A 17,261-nucleotide genomic window follows, 5' to 3' on the forward strand; every position below is an offset into this window, starting at 1 on the left:
TGAATAAAAAGGACATAAAATATGATTTATTTGACTGCCATTTCCTCTGAAAACCTGGTATATCTATTTGCTCTGAAAAAGCAATGAAACACTAATACATTTGGAGAGGATGACAACTGTAGGTGTTTCACCCTGTTACTGAGGCTACCCCTATTTATCACATCTACCCCCAAAGTGTCTAAAAACTATCACAACTCTTGAATAATGTGGTGCAAAATGTTCTTTTTTGGCACAAATTTTTCTGTCTTCAGCAGAAAAATCTGCTCCAGTTGCTTCTTTTACTATTGGTAAGCAAGCTAGTTACACAAGCACGGCTATCACCAAAACATGAAAATACAAAAACATCAAAACATAACAGAGTTATGTTATGTGCTGCGTGAAAAAGATCAAACCGAAGGTGGAAACATATAATTTTATAATATATGCCCAAAGGTTAACTTTATTATTACCTGAGGACCTATTGATTTTCATATAGTAGGGATTTCAGATGGATCTAGTTTTGATTGGATATATACAGAGGTATACATACCTCTGTATATATACATAGGGGCACGGAGACATCGGGGCACGGTGACATCGGGGCACGGTGACATCGGGGCACGGAGACATCGGGGCACGGAGACATCGGGGCACGGAGACATCGGGCAGCGGCACATTTCAATTAATTAACACGTTTTATTCCCGAACCATGGTCCCTTTGAAAAATGCTCGAGTCTCCCATTGACTTCAATGGGGCTCGTTATTCGAGACGAGCACTCGAGCATCAGGAAAAGTTTGTCTCGAATAACGAGCACTCGAGCACTTTAGTGCTCGCTCATCTCTAGTTATTAAATTAATACATTTGGCAGGGCTGCTATGAGCTGGTGCAGACTTGCATTATAATTCACACCAGATTCTGGCGTTAATTATAGTTCCTCTGTGTTGGTGCTAGGCTTTGCATCCCTGCCAAACCGTGTTCAGTTTCTAAAATTCAAAAAAATTCTATATGGCACTAATTGTCTCTCATTGTAAGCAAATATATATATATATACACACACACACACTTACAGTGCCTCGCTAAAGTATTCAGCCCCCTTGAATTCTTTTACTTTTTGCTTTAAACATAAAGATATAAAATTGTAATTTTTTGGTGAAGAATCAACAACAAGTGGGACACAACTGAAGTCATAGAAAGGATATTTGAAACTTTTGTAAAAAATAATAAACTGAAAAGTGGGTAGTGGAATATTATTTGGCCCCCTTAAGTTAATACTTTGTAGTGGCACCTTTTGCTGCGATTACAGCTGCCAGTCGATTGGGGTATCAGGTCTATCAGATGGGCAAGAATTTCAGTCTCTTGATGTGCCAATTTTTCTTCATTCTTACGCCAAACATAAACATATTATCATCATCAGTCATTTAGGACCGAATAATATTGCACACCCCACTTTTCAGTTTATTATATTTTACAAAAGTTTAAAATATCCAATAAATTTCGTTCCGCTTCACAATTGTGTACCAACTAATTACAATTTTATATCTCTATATTTGAAGCCTGAAATGTGGCAAAAGGTAGAAAAGTTCAAGGGGGCCGAATGCTTGTGCAATGGCCAGTATACAGGCAGTCCCTGGGTTACATACAAGATAAGTTTTTATGGTTTGCAACTTCAGACAAAATTGGATTTTCAAAATTTTGCGCTGTCATGGGAAGAAGGATCATCGGAAAAGTTTCATTACAGACACCTTACAGCTGATCATTGCAGCCTGGGTTCAGAGTAAAGCGTACAGAGAGCTTTAATAGGGATTACAGTGTCCACCCCTGTGGACAGTGGACAGGGGTCGACTGTAAGTCAGGTGTCTATCAGCAAGTCATGTCCCTTAACAAATCTTTACCAAGCTCATCCTGCTATTCTCTGACTTCTCTGGACTGCCTTATAGAAAATCTACCATCAAAATCAAGCATGATAAATTAGGGGCATTAACTCATAGATACAAGCACTGTGACTGTGGTAATCTTATATTTGCTATCTGTGGCCTCCATCCTTCTAAAATAGATTTTTAAAAGTATGCGAACCTGTAGGCCTCTGGGGAGGCATCACCAGATTCCCTATGAGCTGTGCCTTTACAGGCTGTTACACTGTGCATGAGAACTTCCCCCCTCCCACTGTGTATTGAAACTTCATCTGCTGCTGTGAGATTACAGAAGGCACAGCCAGGGAGAGGTGCTCCTGCACAGTGTAACAGCTTGTGAATCTACAGCATGGAGGGGCTCTACTCATACCCTCCTCAGAGCCCTTCTGGCTCTTTAGCATAATTTCAAAGGTTGATTTTAGAAAAAAGGAGGGCATGGATAAAAAAATATAAGTATTAATATGAGTAAGCGCTCCTGCTTTATCATGCTTGATTTTGATGGTAGATTTCCTTAAGTTAATAATAAGATACTTATATTATGATAGTAAGCTAAGATAGTAATAGTATATATTCTTCAGAGAAGAGCTCCAGCCACAGCATTCTCCCATTCTCCTCACCACTGACTGACAAATGCTTTGTACACAAGCAGATACATGGCAGCCATCAATCATTGTTAAATGGATGGTAGGAAACTGTGTTCTTTCTTAGTTGCTTTTAAGAATATGGCAAAATACCTCTTTCTGTCGTTTGAAATGATAACTTATTGTATAACTTAATGACTTCTGTCATTATAACCTTAACATGATGTATCTCTGAGCTCTCGAGGCTCCTGACAAACATTCATGTTCATGCTTATCAATTTATTGTAGAGCATTGCTTACTTCTGTATAGTGGTGTATGCTCACTACCATGATATTATGTTATATTAGGGGTATAGGGATTGTGGAGCCCTGCTAAACAAATCTTTGTATAAAGAATGAGATAATTCTTAAAGGTTGGACTTGATGGACTTGCGTCTTTATATACTATGATACTATGCTGATATTCCGGTTTTACGGAGACCGTGGCCCTGCATCTATTGTTAGCTCAGCTATGTGATAAGGGACTTCATAGAACATCTAGACAATCATAAATAATCATAATCTTAATAATAATGCCCTTTCCTTTAAGATCCTTAGTCCTATGGAACCCTTTTTCTATACTGATGCGTACTCTATTATACTGCACTTGTATGTATTGGCTTTTCAAAACATTATATATATACACAAGAAACATTAAATACAAAGAAATAAATACAAGAAATATATAAATACAAGGCCACAAGGAAAAACCTTAACCTAGAGTTATTAGAAAATATGAACCATGATTATTTGATTGTTTGTATTTAGGAGGAAATAGGTTTTCACTAAAACAGACACATCTGGAAAAGTGACAGGTCCACTTTAAAAATCAATTGACCTTGAAAGCAATAGAATATTATATGGACAGATTCTGCTTAGTGTCAAAAGAATTTATTAAAAGAAGATAAACTATAAAACTATACAGGCTATGTTATGCATTTATTTGCTTCTTATTACAATCATATAAGAAAAAGTAGCCCCCCTCCTGTGCATATCATATAAAAACCAGATACCACATAGATAAGTAAACACCCCAGAAGCAATAAACCAAGGCTTTCTAGCCAAAATGCCTGTATAGTGTACACAATAAAGGTCAGAAAAATTAATTCCTGTAATCCACTTACTGCAGCTGATTAAGCATGGAGTAAACAGCTTGTATGCTATGAATTTTTATCAGGGTGTGTTTTAATATGGCAAGCATCAACGGTTTTTACAGCACTATTTCTATCAGTAATAAATAACGCTGAGTATTATTGAGGAAGAATGTGCTAAATCATTTAGTCCTTGGGTTCTTCTTTTAGAATTAACCCTGAAGTTAAGTATAACCACTGGTTTTGAAATCAGGGTTTCCTAATGCCGCTGCCCTTTTACACAGTTCCTCGTGCTGTCATGACCCCCAACTATAACATTATTTTTGTTTCTACGTCATAATTAATTTTGCTACTGAATCGTAATCGTGGTCACAGTGATCCCCCTAGTAGCCAGTAGTCACAGTGATCTCCCCAGTAGTCATAAAGCCTGCCCCAGGAGCCACTAGTCACAGTGATGACCCCAAAAGTCAGTGATGCCCACAGTAGACAGTAGCCACAGCGCCTGTCCCAGTAATCACAGTGATGACCCCAGAAGTCACAGTGATGCCCACAGTAGACAGTAGTCACAGTGATACCCCCAGTAGGCATAACACCTGCCCCAGTAGCCACCAGTCACAGTGATTACCCCAGAATTCACAGTGATGCCCACAGTGGACAGTAGTCACAGTGATACCCCCAGTAGTCACAGTGCTAGCCAACAGTAGTCACAATGATGTCCCCAGTAGCCAGGATGTCACAAGGATAGCCCCAGTAGACAGTAGTCAAAGAAGTGGCCCCAGTAATCATCAGTCACAGGAATGTCCCCTGTAGTCAGCAATCACAGTAATTCCTCACAGTAGCCTGCAGTCGCGATAGTTTCTTACCTACCTGGGCTCCTATATCCTCTCTTTGTTCATCTGATCTCCACTCTCCGGTCGTGTCATTGCACTTACAGTGTCTAGGAGATTGCTTGCATGGGTGTAACTGTGCAGCAACACTTTCCCCACCAAATGAGAGTCTAGCTATCTAGTTGATTCAATGTTTTCTAACATATATACTGTTACCTCTGCATTCCATCTTTTCATAGAAAATCCTTTAACAATCAATAAGTTACAGGTGTAATGTGGACCATTGCATAGTAAAGGATATTAACTATTTGTTCATATTGGTTGTTATAACAAAGCAGAATTAACCCCAGAAAACTTAGCACATGTCTATAAGGTAATGTAAGCTTTCATTTTTTTTAACAAATATTTTATACCATATTTCCTATATTTTCCCATAAGTATAATTGCCAGTATAATTGTGTTGAGAGAACTGTCTATTAATCTGCTGCATTGACACCTACTTAAAAGTACCTTTTACCGTGTTACACCTGCAATACATGGCTGCCAGGAGGATCATCTTACTCTAATGCTCAGTTCAATAGCAATGATGCACCATGCTCTTCATTTTCTCTAGAATCCAGGACAATGGAACAATGGAAACTTTTCAGCTCAACTTAGTGAAAAAAAAGTTCTTTTGTCAGATCTATTTGTAAAAATACGAAATGTGCTTGTAATTCCAGTGTGAACTAAGCCATACTGCTAGCATTTCTACCTAAATGAGACTTCAACTACAATTTGTATGCTGCAGCTTGTGATATGAGGTCAATTATTGCCTGGAGCAAATCTCCTGACATTTGTGGGATTTGTTCCAAAAATTAGGTAACAAGTCTATAACGGTACAAAAAGCAAACAGCAAACACAATTTAGCTACTGCTTCCCGAGTCATTGCCGGCTCTTCCAGGATATGTGTTCAAACTAAGAGAGTATCGTGCTCGTATTATTTATCAGTTTTCTTTCCATAGACTTCATGCAAGGTTTGCATTGATTTTGGCAGTGAGCAGACGGTAGGGCTGGGGATGTGCTGTAATCTTCTCTCTTCTCATGGACAAGGAGACAATGGTGATGTCATGTCCTGGCACAGAAGTGTTCAACAGATTAAAGAAGGAAAGGAATATGCACTTAATTGTTTCATTCCCTCATGTGATTCTAAAGTGAGTCCTGGTACTAAACTCTTAAAGGGGACTTTACTTTTCATGATACATTTTTGTTAAAGTAAGGTGCGCAAAATCTGTTAATAGGGTCGCTACTTTTAAATATTTTGGTGTATCTTTGGCTGTTTGTGTATTAAAAAAAATCAAATATATACCTCAGCGCATAGCTGCACTATAATTGACTTGCTATAGAGAATATAAATTTGAAAACCAGCATAAACATAACATGACATAAAATAAAATTCTGCTATTTTAACACTCCTTTAGACCCAAATGGAAAGTGGCAGCTCATGCACAGTCATTTCTCCACTGAGCCGAGCAGTGGTACAGGGTTCAGCAGATCTATCACGCATTTATAAAATAGCCTCTGGTAAGTGCAACCTCTATAAAAGGGGTTGTCTGGGGTGATTTTTTTTTCTTTTTAAATATAGGTCCAAAAAATAACAAACACTATATTCACCTCCCAGGTGCAGTGTGCACCTCACGTCACTGCCGATCTCTGTTTGCATACAGCGGCTCAGCAGTGATGCTGCACTGACAGCTCTCACATGTACGGCCTCTGGCTGTGACTTGTATTAGGCAGTAACAGTTGATGTTGACACAACGTGAACTCAGGGAGGTGCCACACTGCACCCGTGAGGGGTGAGTAAAGCATGTTTGTTATTTTTATACTTGCTGGGGCACATGTTTAGAAAATGAATTTACGGTAATTCAAGACAAACCCTTTGGCCATCCAAGGCTGGTGTTACACCAGTCTGGCTCTTCAGGGATTTGGGATTTCCAAATAACAAAAGTTACATTCATGGGCATAACTTGAGAGGAAGTAGAGGGTGTGGTTGGAATTGGGCCCAAGAGGCTTAGGAGACCCATAAGTTGTCACTTTTCCATTTGAGAAGACAAGTACTGATAACCATACATTATAGTCGAGGGCCTGGCATAGACTTGGGGCCCATCAGCTTCGGGTTACACTGGCTACACTGGCACTTCTGGTGCTCAGTACCACTCTTGGATGGCCACAGCTCTTGTAATTTCAATATATGATTTTTATGAAAAGGCTTATAAGAGATCATGAGCATCAACCCAACAATCCGGCGTTTGCCTTCTGATGCAATTTTGATGTTTGGACTGATAAAGCTTGATCCTAATTTAACAATGAAAATGCAGACTACTGTATGATTTGGGATTAAAACCAAGACTGTAAATTGTTGATGGGTGTCAAATCAGTCAGTTTTATAGATGAATGAAACTTTCACTATACAAAAAGTTTTCCACTGAGCTGTTACTGTATGTGCGGAAGCGCTCATGGTGATGATGATATAGGTTATATGAATATATATGGCGGTCACATCAGGAATGTGCTTTGACAATTCTGTCATAAAACTCTGGATGCAATGTATTAAATTGTCATTCATTTTATAAACACTTTAGGATGATTGACTGCAGAAATGAGACACCATATATCTCTGGAATTGTACTGCATCTGCTGGATATTGTGATCCTCTTCAGCACATCTGAGATTGGCCTGAAGCATGGGATACTAATGTGCTACTGTAGGGTCACCTATCTCTTGTACTTAGTCACTCAAGCACAGCATCCTCTGAGGCTGCATTCATGTGCTGATCCCATGTATGGCCACTAGAGGGCCTCCCCTCTCATATGGTGGCTGCAGCTCAGCTTGCACTGCTTCTATTATTTATTCCTACATGAGCACAAGCAGCAGACTTCTTGCATACAAACTGATTTCCTTTCAGCTAAAGGACTTTCTGAATCTCTTTATTTTCTGAGAATCACATTACTGTTAGTCATATCTGTGACTGCTCTGCAAGAAGAGGAATATCTATATTCCCTGCAGGTAAATCATTCTGCATCTTCCAGGTAAGGAGATTTCTTCTTCACTCATGACTATATTAAAGCAATGTTCTGTTTCCCCTGTTACAGTGTTTACATTGGGCAGAAATATTTTGGGGGTTTTCGGAAATTATAGAACAAATTATAGGATTGAAAATTCAGCATCTGATGCAAATAAATGTTTTTTTTTTACTGTTAGGACTGACTGTGGCAATAGACAAGTTTCTTGTGCTAGATTAATAGATGTAAAATGAATTTTAGCAAGTATTAATTGTTATTGTGGCTGCATGACAAGATGTATATTGCACCTATTAATCTGGATCCATGTCCCAGTGGCATCTCCAGTATTTCAGAACTAGGCAGCATCTAGCAAGCAGGTCAGGTAGAGATAATAGAGTTTGATCAGCTCTTTGTAGCATGTAACTTAACCATGGAATAGCTGTGATTGGAAACAGACAGAGCACAACTTGTATAATCACATCTGTGCAAACTCATTACAAGCAAAGAACTTGTCATCTCCCTTGTCTCCTGCGATGACTGATTCCTATGGCATGGGTGTTGACTGCTCTCATTGTCTCCAGAGCTGCAGAAACTTTCATCTGCTGTATTATCAGAGGCATAGTCATTGATTTCCGCCAGATTGGCAGAGCATTACTTATGTGATGAAAGTTTTAATCTCTTCCTTGAGCTTTGCCTGGCTTGGATCACTGTGCAGCATAGGAATGCATGGCTATGGCACTATTACTATACTGTAACATCTTGATCATGACTAATACAGACTGAAGGGTATTAAATCTGATTTTGCATAAAACGTACAAAATGCTAAATTCACCTATTTTCTCTTATACCTTCAATGTGACCTTTCATGGGCATCTTATATGAACAATATGGATTTTCTACATAGCTTAATTGATAGTGGATTGTGTTTGGTAAATTAAATGTATATAGATTGGATTCATAGGTGAGATATACTTATGGCTGAAGTACCTCTGATGAATATAAATGAAGATAACTTGCATCTTCTCATATGTGAACACATATATTGGATAGCTTTTATCTTTTCTTTCTATAAACTGGATAGCTTGCATATCGTCATATGTGATCATATTTACTGGATAGCTTGCTTCTATCCATGTTTGACCTTATATACTGTACCTATATATTGCACTGTTTGTAACTTTACGTCTTTGACACTATATACTGGACAGCTTATACCTCTCCATCTTTAACTGTATGTATATCTTTAATACGTATATAATATGTCGATATACTGGGCAGTTTGTATCATTGCTTATTTCACCCCATACACAAGACAACTTATACATCTCCATGTTGGACCTGATATATTATGCCAATATACTGGGCACTGTGTATCCTTCTGTGTTTAACCCTATATACACTACAGCTAAATAGACTAGCAGTGTCCATAAGTACACAGTAGGTGTAAAGTGCCACTGTTAGTACCATCAAGATCCCATTTTCTTCCACCACTCTGAAGTGCCAGTAATGACTTTGTCTTCTATCATCCTCCATTGTAAATCAATACATCTTTTCAGAGATAAGCTTCTCACCACAATTTGTTTTCCTCAAAGAAATACCGAGCCCAGAAATAAAGTGACCACATCAGTGGTTAACAATCCCAAAAGACCAAATGATTCTATATTTTACGCTCAAGCAATAAATAGACTTACATGAGGTTCCTGATTTAATAAAACCAATTTCTGTTCTTTGCAACCTGGAGCCTTTATATTTCACGGAAGGAAAATGATTGCCCAAATTCATCCTGTACTGAATGCATTACAATTTCTTTAAAACTATCTAGTAATTATATTTACAGACAATTGACTATATTGAACATATCACAAAGCTTTGCCACTGTCCAGTGATTCTGGTAATCCTGGATTCTTTCAGAACAAAAGTGTCAGATAATCTAGAAACTCAAATCAAATAGAAAAGTGGTCTAAAAATTTCACTGTAGTAAAGCAATTTATTTTAGGGTTTTGTTGTAATGGGCTTTAATCCGTAAAATGAAGGTGTATATAGTATTTTATGACTGTAACACACTCCAGAATATTTATGTATCTGCTACAAGTTTTTGTATGAATTCTGATGTTAATACTGACAACACATATGCCATTCCCAAATAAATAGATGGTTAAACTCATATGAAATGTGAAATTGTAAGCTTCTAAAAGTAATGTATTGTACTTTAGAGCTGTTTTAAGCTCTCCTCAATGTAGTAAGGGGGGACACACTAACTTTTACTATAACACTGTTTGCATTATGGTGTACGATATGTACATGGGGTATGTGCAAAAGCCTCTTGATTTTCAGATGCTTGAATGTTGCTTGATCTAAAATTAGATACAGACAGTCCCCGGGTTACATACAAGATAGGGTCCGGAGGTTTTTACTTAAGTTGAATTTATATGTAAGTCGAAACTGTATATTTTATAATTGAAGTTCTAGACAATTTTTTTTTTACCCCGGTGACAATTGGAGTTTCAAAATTTTTGCTCTAATTGGACCAATTATTATCAATAAAGCTTCATTACAGACACCTTACAGCTGATCATTGCAGTCTGGGACTATAGTAAAGCATCCAGAGAGCTTCACCAGAGGTCATAGTGGGCAGAGGGGTCTGTCTGTAACTATGGGTTGTCTGTAAGTCGGGTGTCCTTAAGTAGGGGACCGCCTGTATATCAAATATACAATCGATGATAATCCACCATGTTGTAAAAGTTCCTTCAGATGTAGTTCTGTGTGTAGTATTCTACTTATGTTAACATAAGCTGTTTTTGCAGCAGGATCAAAGTATATTTAGTTTAAGCTCATCCTAATATGTGGAATGACTATAGCACTGGATTATTACATAATTCTAGAATAAATCTAGTAATTTTTCACTGAATTTACTCACTTTACTACCATACATTAGAGAAATGAGCCACTAACCATATGTGGAAGTTTGGTAAGATATTCCATACATTAGTACTAGCAGCACAGGGACACTGTTGCCTGTGACTGGTGTTGCGGATTAACCACCCTAATATTGTACAATTTGACTTCAATGTATTTGTAGACTTGTAAGATATGGTCAAAGATCTTACAAAGATATTGTGCACCTAGCGTCCTTAGGAAGAAGCCAACAAAAGGGTTTTTGACCATGTTTATATGTAGGAGAAGTTCTAACATAAAATTTGGTATAATATCAGTAGCAGCCATTGGATCACAATTGAAGTAATGGTCATAAGATTCTACTGAACTATAAACTGTCCAGCATAAAAGTTGGAACTAAAAGCACAAACCAAATACAAACTGTTTGCTGAATAGAAACAATCATCATTCACATTCAAGACTTTTCTTTTCCACACCCTATCTAGGTTAAGCTTCTAATTTCAGTGTGAATTTGGAGTCTAGGAAGAATCCCTGGCAATTTATACATATATTACATGAGGCACAGGGATTGGTTGAGAAGTTCCACAGGTCCATCAAATCCAACCATAGATCCTACCAAGTTTAGCCAAAGAAGACCCCCCCCTTTCCCCCTCCGGAGGAGGCAGATAACAAGCAATCCATATCAAGAAACAATTCCTTAGCTACTAGAAATACAGGGCAGTAAGAATTATTCCCAACCAGTATGTTACATCAAAACATACATAACTAGTGATGGGCAGACCCAAGGCATAGGCAATTAAAGAGTTTACAGCTGGGGTGAGCATTCCAGTTCGGTACACAAAGCCGTACAGGTTTGGGTTCAGCCATACTCAGTGAACCTTAGCAGTTCTGCCCTGCTCATAATCAAAATGATGTTTTTTAACAAGAGCATACAGAACTTTCTTATTCCAGGTTAATATATCATTATGATTTTATTGCAGAGAACATGCACTATTTGTCTGTTGTGCGCATTGGTGGAAATTTACCATGATTTCACTCCAGCATCAAAGCTTTAAAATGTTGCAAAATAAGCCAGATTTGGAAATGGAAATTTCTTAAAAATGTTGCACAAATTGATGCAGTTATATAGAAATAAACATTGTATATTAACATACAAAACAATAGAATGTATTATGCTACAAAATGCTGAGAGTCAGTGCTCCCCTGCCTCTTCCATAGGGTTTCTATGTAATCTGAAACCTCAGGGATCTTCTGTTTGTCCTTAATTCCATCTTGCTAGCTAGACAAAGTATAAAAAAGATGGGATAGAGATAGAGCAAAAATAAGTGTAGAATGGAGTACCATATTTTTCGGACTATAAGGCGCACTAAAAATCCTTTGATTTTCTCAGAAATCAAAGGTGCGCCTTATAGTCCAGTGCGCCTTATATATGAACCGTACTTAGAGACAACAGCTGCCTTGAACTGGGCACAGGTCTGCCACCTGCTGGTCATTCATCCTTATAACCAGGAGCGCCTTATACTCCAGTGCGCCTTATATATGAACCTAGACGTTTTAGCAGGCATTTATTGATGGTGCACCTTATACTCAGGTGCGCCTTATAGTCCGAAAAATACTGTAATTTGCCTGAATCAGATATATTACACAGTTTCTTGTGCTCACTAGTGATTGATGAAAAGTCTGTTGAACAATTAGTGACAGTTGTCTGTAAGTCATGGCGTAGAAAAACTGTTTGTATCAGTCAAGGTTACAACAGGCAGTGACATCACAACTGTGTTGAATATTGAATATTACAACAGCCAGACCCAGCTCAGACCAAGTAGAGGGTAGGTAAGGAAATACCTAGCAATTTATGATTTTGTTCTATTATTTATATAATAATTTGATCTATAGGACATCTATCTGGGTTCCATTCTTGCGACTTTTTTCTAATAGTTTTTCACATACTGTACAGAAATACAAAAAGGCATTAGTATATGCTCCCCAGGTATAATGTTTATGGAAACACAACTACTATTAATGGAGTCTTAAATTCAACTTTACATTTACTTGAGATGTATCCGTTTAAATCATCCCACTTTAAGGTAATAGACAACTGTACTGAGATTTACAAAGATGTCTCACACAAATCAAATGAAAAACCTGAGGTGACTTGGCTGCAGAGAATAATTTTCTCTTTTTCTCTCAGTCACCACCATTTTGTATTTCACGGTTGTAATCTATCACATCATGCCAGTCAGGTCTGATCCTTGTGTGCTCGCTTCTGACTTAAGATGTGTTATTATGAAGAGCAATGAAGAAGATGACATCTGATATATTGCAAACAATCCTGTGGGTTCTGTGGCAAAACATATTCTTGATCTTAGAATTTATGAATGTTTTTGTTGGAGTAACATTGGCTGTGAAGATCCATCACAACGAGAATGAAAACACTGGTCAACATATTTCTTCTTTTTATATGGATTTCTCAGCACTCTTAACAACAAAGTTATGAAAGCATGCAGGACAGGAAACAATAAACTCTGTAAGCATTGATTGGGTAATGTCACATGTGGTGAAGACTTTTTCATTCACATTTGGGCAAATTGGGTAGTCGCTTACCTCTACTGACATGTCTGATATAATAAATTAAAGGGAACCTGTCACGTTTAAGCTGTTTTGATAGCAGGCCAGTGCTGCAGCATGCTTCCAGAAAGTACCTTTATTCTTCCAATCTATAAAGTCAAGGAGGTAGTGAAGCTCGACTATGCAGACAAGTTGGTTCACCTCCTCATGGCCGTTCTACTGGAATTCTGATGCATTTGCTGTGTATGCACAGGGCCGGCGCACGATAATAGATGCACTGCGCATGCATGAGAACTGCGATGGAGTACTGAGTGACGTTGGAGATGGGAGGTTGTACAAATAACAGAAGTTTGCAGTGCAAAAGGCCATCAGGAGGCCATAAAAATACCTTTTAAAGACTTGAAAACTTTGCCGTTTTGGAACGGAGTAGGAGGTGGAAGGTTCCCTTTAATGCAACCTCTAAATGTTAAATAATTTTATGGAATCTTCTTATGACTATATATTTTCTTTGTTTATTCTCAGAAAAAGTCTAAGTAAATGGAGAATAAGATGTTTTCCAGTTTGGAGACTATTCCTGCATAGTTTAACATAATTAACAATGATTGGATAGTGTCAGGCCTTTTGCACATGAAAGTGTGCATTTCACATGCTACAAACAAGGGGCCCAAGGTTACTTGAGCTCTACTTACACAGGGATGACAGGCGAAGAGACTGTCTGAATCACAGACTTAAGCATGTATCGTACCTGTCCTGAGTTTTGTAGGCTGGGCAGCCGGCTCATGAATGGGACTTGATTTAATGATTCCATGCAAGAGGCTTCAGACTAACAGACATATACCTTCCAAACTGGTAACACCCACTTGAAAATTAAAGGGGTTGGCCACTTTTGAATAAATCTGTTCCATTTGATTTGTCTTACCATATGTACATGTGATTTTGCATCATTTAAAAGCTGCAGTCTTTCACTGTTCTTGGCATGCTCCACTCTGCATAAACAGACAGCTCCTCACTGCTGTGGAACTCTGTCTAGCCCATCCACTACAGCCCTATCATCTACGTCCTGGGAGCAGCACACTAGGAGGGGAGGAGGAGTAAGTCATGATGTGAAGAGAGGGAGAAACACAGTGTTGTTCCAGTTCAGAATATTTAGCAGAGCCAGACATGTAAATATAGAATCATGGAGGGTCTGCACAGATTACCAAAGTAAGTTGTAGGACTACTTAATGACTTGTGGAAAATTCAGGTATTATGTAAAGGCAGTGAAGACACAGGCACAACTAAGTAAGGGAATGGACAACCTTGATAGTTAACATTAAAGAACAAATAATACAATATAGAGCTATAAGAAAAAATGCTTGATAGTCGTTTTAGCATGAGGAATGCACATAGTTACTAAAACCAACATCTTGGAGGTAACAGGTTACTTTTAGTTCCTAGATTATTAGTTCCTACTAACATTTTAATGTTTCTACAGTACAGAACGTATGTACACATAGTATTTAAAGCCAAACTTTTTATAGATACAAAATAAGTAGTTGGCTTCTAGAAGCCAATGTACCCTTTGGTACAAATATGTGAATATACAAGAAGCGCTTATTTCAAATTTAGAAGCCAAATGCCCCTGTCGATTATAATTTGGTGATGGTAAATAATCAATGATGGTAAGTAGATTTACAGTAATCATGACAATGATAACACACCTTTGTAATACCAGGTAAATCCTGATTAGGTTTCCTATTGAGGAGAGTTGGAGACTAAAGTTTAGACCTATCATGCTAGACTTCATCTCTATACGTTATCTGCAACCACTTAGGTACTTGTGACTTTTATCCACCAGCTTGTTATTATCAGCAGATGTATCACCAGAATGCTATATCATATAATGTGCAGCCAGCTCTGGTCTGTGATTACATCGGAAATGACACAACTATTTACAGTCTAATATCTAATCTTAGAAAATCCTTTTCTGTATAATCAGCTATGTGACCCACAGTCACTGAACCCTTTCCAATGAAACCGCATAAGAAAAAGGAGACAAAGTACAGCCATGCAAATAGGGCACTCATTTCGCTTTGCCAAAGGACCTAAGTAGATTGGCAGTTTATTTCTTCTTTTTATATTTATACCGTGATGGCATAGTATTGGTTTTTAATGTGTTGTTTTTTCCCCATGTGCTTCCTTATAATCATATCTTTCCTAGAGATAACTAATCTGATTTGGTCTTTTAAAAGAATATGGATGAAAAGATTTAGCATGCAAATTTCTTTTAAATGCAAAACATGCTAGGAAATAAGAAAGTGCTTATATTATTTGATATGCCAAAACAATAAAGAACTCACAAGTCAGAATAATTTATGCAAATAACCAAATGCATTGGATAAAAAGAATGTCACTTGGCCAAAACAGATCCATAACTTGCAACACATATTACTATGTTTTTGCAAGTGTTTGTGAAACAGATTAAACAAAATTAACTAAAATCCCAGATAACCTCTTTTGATCTTTAAAACTGTTCAAATAATTACCAAAATTGCTGCAAATATAGTCAGTTTACATATGAATATATTATTATTAAAAGGGTTTTTCTAGGATGTTTCGGATATGAGATATTCAGATGATTATAAGGCCACACCAGTTCTACATCATGGGCCTCCAACTTCTGCAGCTGGGTCTGAGGCTAAATTCAGTCAACATTCATTAACTTTTTAAACATAAGCAATATTAAAATGCACATACATGATACCCAACACTGAAGTTATGAGAACACAAAGAACCAACAGCAACCCAGAATATACTTTCTATTTCTAAAAATAATAATCTGTTACATACACCACATGTATACACATCATATCTAACTAATTATGCTAAAAAATGAACCCCTAAAAATATATACTCGAGTATAAGCCGATCTGAGTATAAGCCAATACCCCTAATTTTAACACAAAAAACTGGAAAAACCTATTGACTCGAGTATAAGCCGAGGGTGGGAAATGCATTGGTCACAGCCCCAATATATAGCCTGCCAGCCCCCTGTAGTATATAGCCAGCCTTCACCCTGTAGTATATAGCTTGCCAGCCCTCTGTGGTATATAGCCTGCCAGCCCCTGTGGTATATAGCCAGCCCCCTGTAGTATATAGCCAGTATAGCCAGCCTGCCCCCCTAAAGTACATAGCCAGCTTGCCCCTCTGTAGCATATAGCCTGCCAGGCCCCTTGTAGTATATAGCCTGCCAGGCCCCCTGTAGTATATAGCCTGCCAGGCCCCCTGTGGTATATAGCCTGCTAGCCCCCTGTGGTATATAGCCTGCTAGCCCCTGTGGTATATAGCCTGCCAGCCTCCCTGTGGTATGTAGCCAGTCTGCCCCCCTGTAGTTTATAGCCAGCCTGTCCCCTGTAGTATAGCTTGCCAGCCCACTGTAGTATATAGCCAGCCCGAAAAAAAATAAACTGAGTACTCACCATTCTGACGGCCCGGGCAGCTCCTCTTCTATCTTCATGTTCACGGCAGGCAGCATAAGCTCCCTGGGCAGTGCCTCTTCTTTCTGCATGCCGGCGCCAGGTCCTTGACAGCTCCGTGTGCCCGACCGGTGCACAACTGTGATGTCGCCGGGCCAAAAATTGTGCTGAAAAACTTGGCTTATACTCGAGTATATACGGAAATAGAGAAGGCCTGGGAAAGTTAGTTCAATCACAGCATAATTAAGTGTCTGAAAGACGACTCTGTGCTTCAACATCAGAATGATGGGTTCATCAAGTCTTCATTTGATGGCCCTATATAATAATGCTTGATTATTGTATTTCCTGCAAAAGAACAAGGCTCAAAAAACCTAAAATACTTTATATTAGCTACTAATGAATGAGTAGGGATAAATAATTTGAGTACTGACAGATTTCTCGTTTCCGGAAAAGCTTCTTTATTTCACCTACAAAGTAGTATTTGCAAAACACTTTCTAGGTGTCTAAAACTGTGGTACTTTATCTCTCTCTCCTGATTGCCAAGCTTTTTAGGGGGTTCATATTTTTAGGGGTCAGTTTTTTATATAGTCAATCATGTATATCATGTACATACATGTAGTGTATTTACTGATAAGTTCTACTTTAGAATTGTGGGGGACATAATAAAATCGATTAATATTATAATGCAACCTGTCAGAGTTGGGTACTCATGATACTTGTAAGATAAACCTGACTGTTTTTTTTGTTTTTTGTGTAAATCCAAGGACAAACAGGAACAATGATTCCAGAATTATAAAAACACTTTTAACTTGGCTCCTATGGCATTTGCCTTTGAGTCTCGAGAACGATGTTCAAAAACATCAAGCTTCCAAACTAAAGA

At 38.1% G+C, this 17,261-nt stretch overlaps 2 protein-coding genes across 4 annotated transcripts in view; one reads left to right on the top strand and one right to left on the bottom strand.

The window, feature by feature from the left end:
* The window catches only part of DOCK2 (dedicator of cytokinesis 2), a 471,688-nt gene that overhangs the window by 130,849 nt on the left and 323,578 nt on the right, over positions 1 to 17,261 (bottom strand). The window lies entirely within an intron of this gene.
* The window catches only part of INSYN2B (inhibitory synaptic factor family member 2B), an 88,948-nt gene continuing 78,975 nt past the window's right edge, over positions 7,289 to 17,261 (top strand). The window contains exon 1 of one of the 2 annotated variants that reach the window (XM_072145915.1): positions 7,289 to 7,493. The gene's annotated coding sequence lies outside the window, so the exon portion shown is untranslated. The remainder of the gene's footprint in view (positions 7,494 to 17,261) is intronic. The other variant, XM_072145914.1, reaches the window with a different exon arrangement.

This window comes from Engystomops pustulosus, chromosome 4 (genome assembly GCF_040894005.1).
Source record: "Engystomops pustulosus chromosome 4, aEngPut4.maternal, whole genome shotgun sequence".
Lineage (NCBI taxonomy): Eukaryota > Metazoa > Chordata > Amphibia > Anura > Leptodactylidae > Engystomops > Engystomops pustulosus.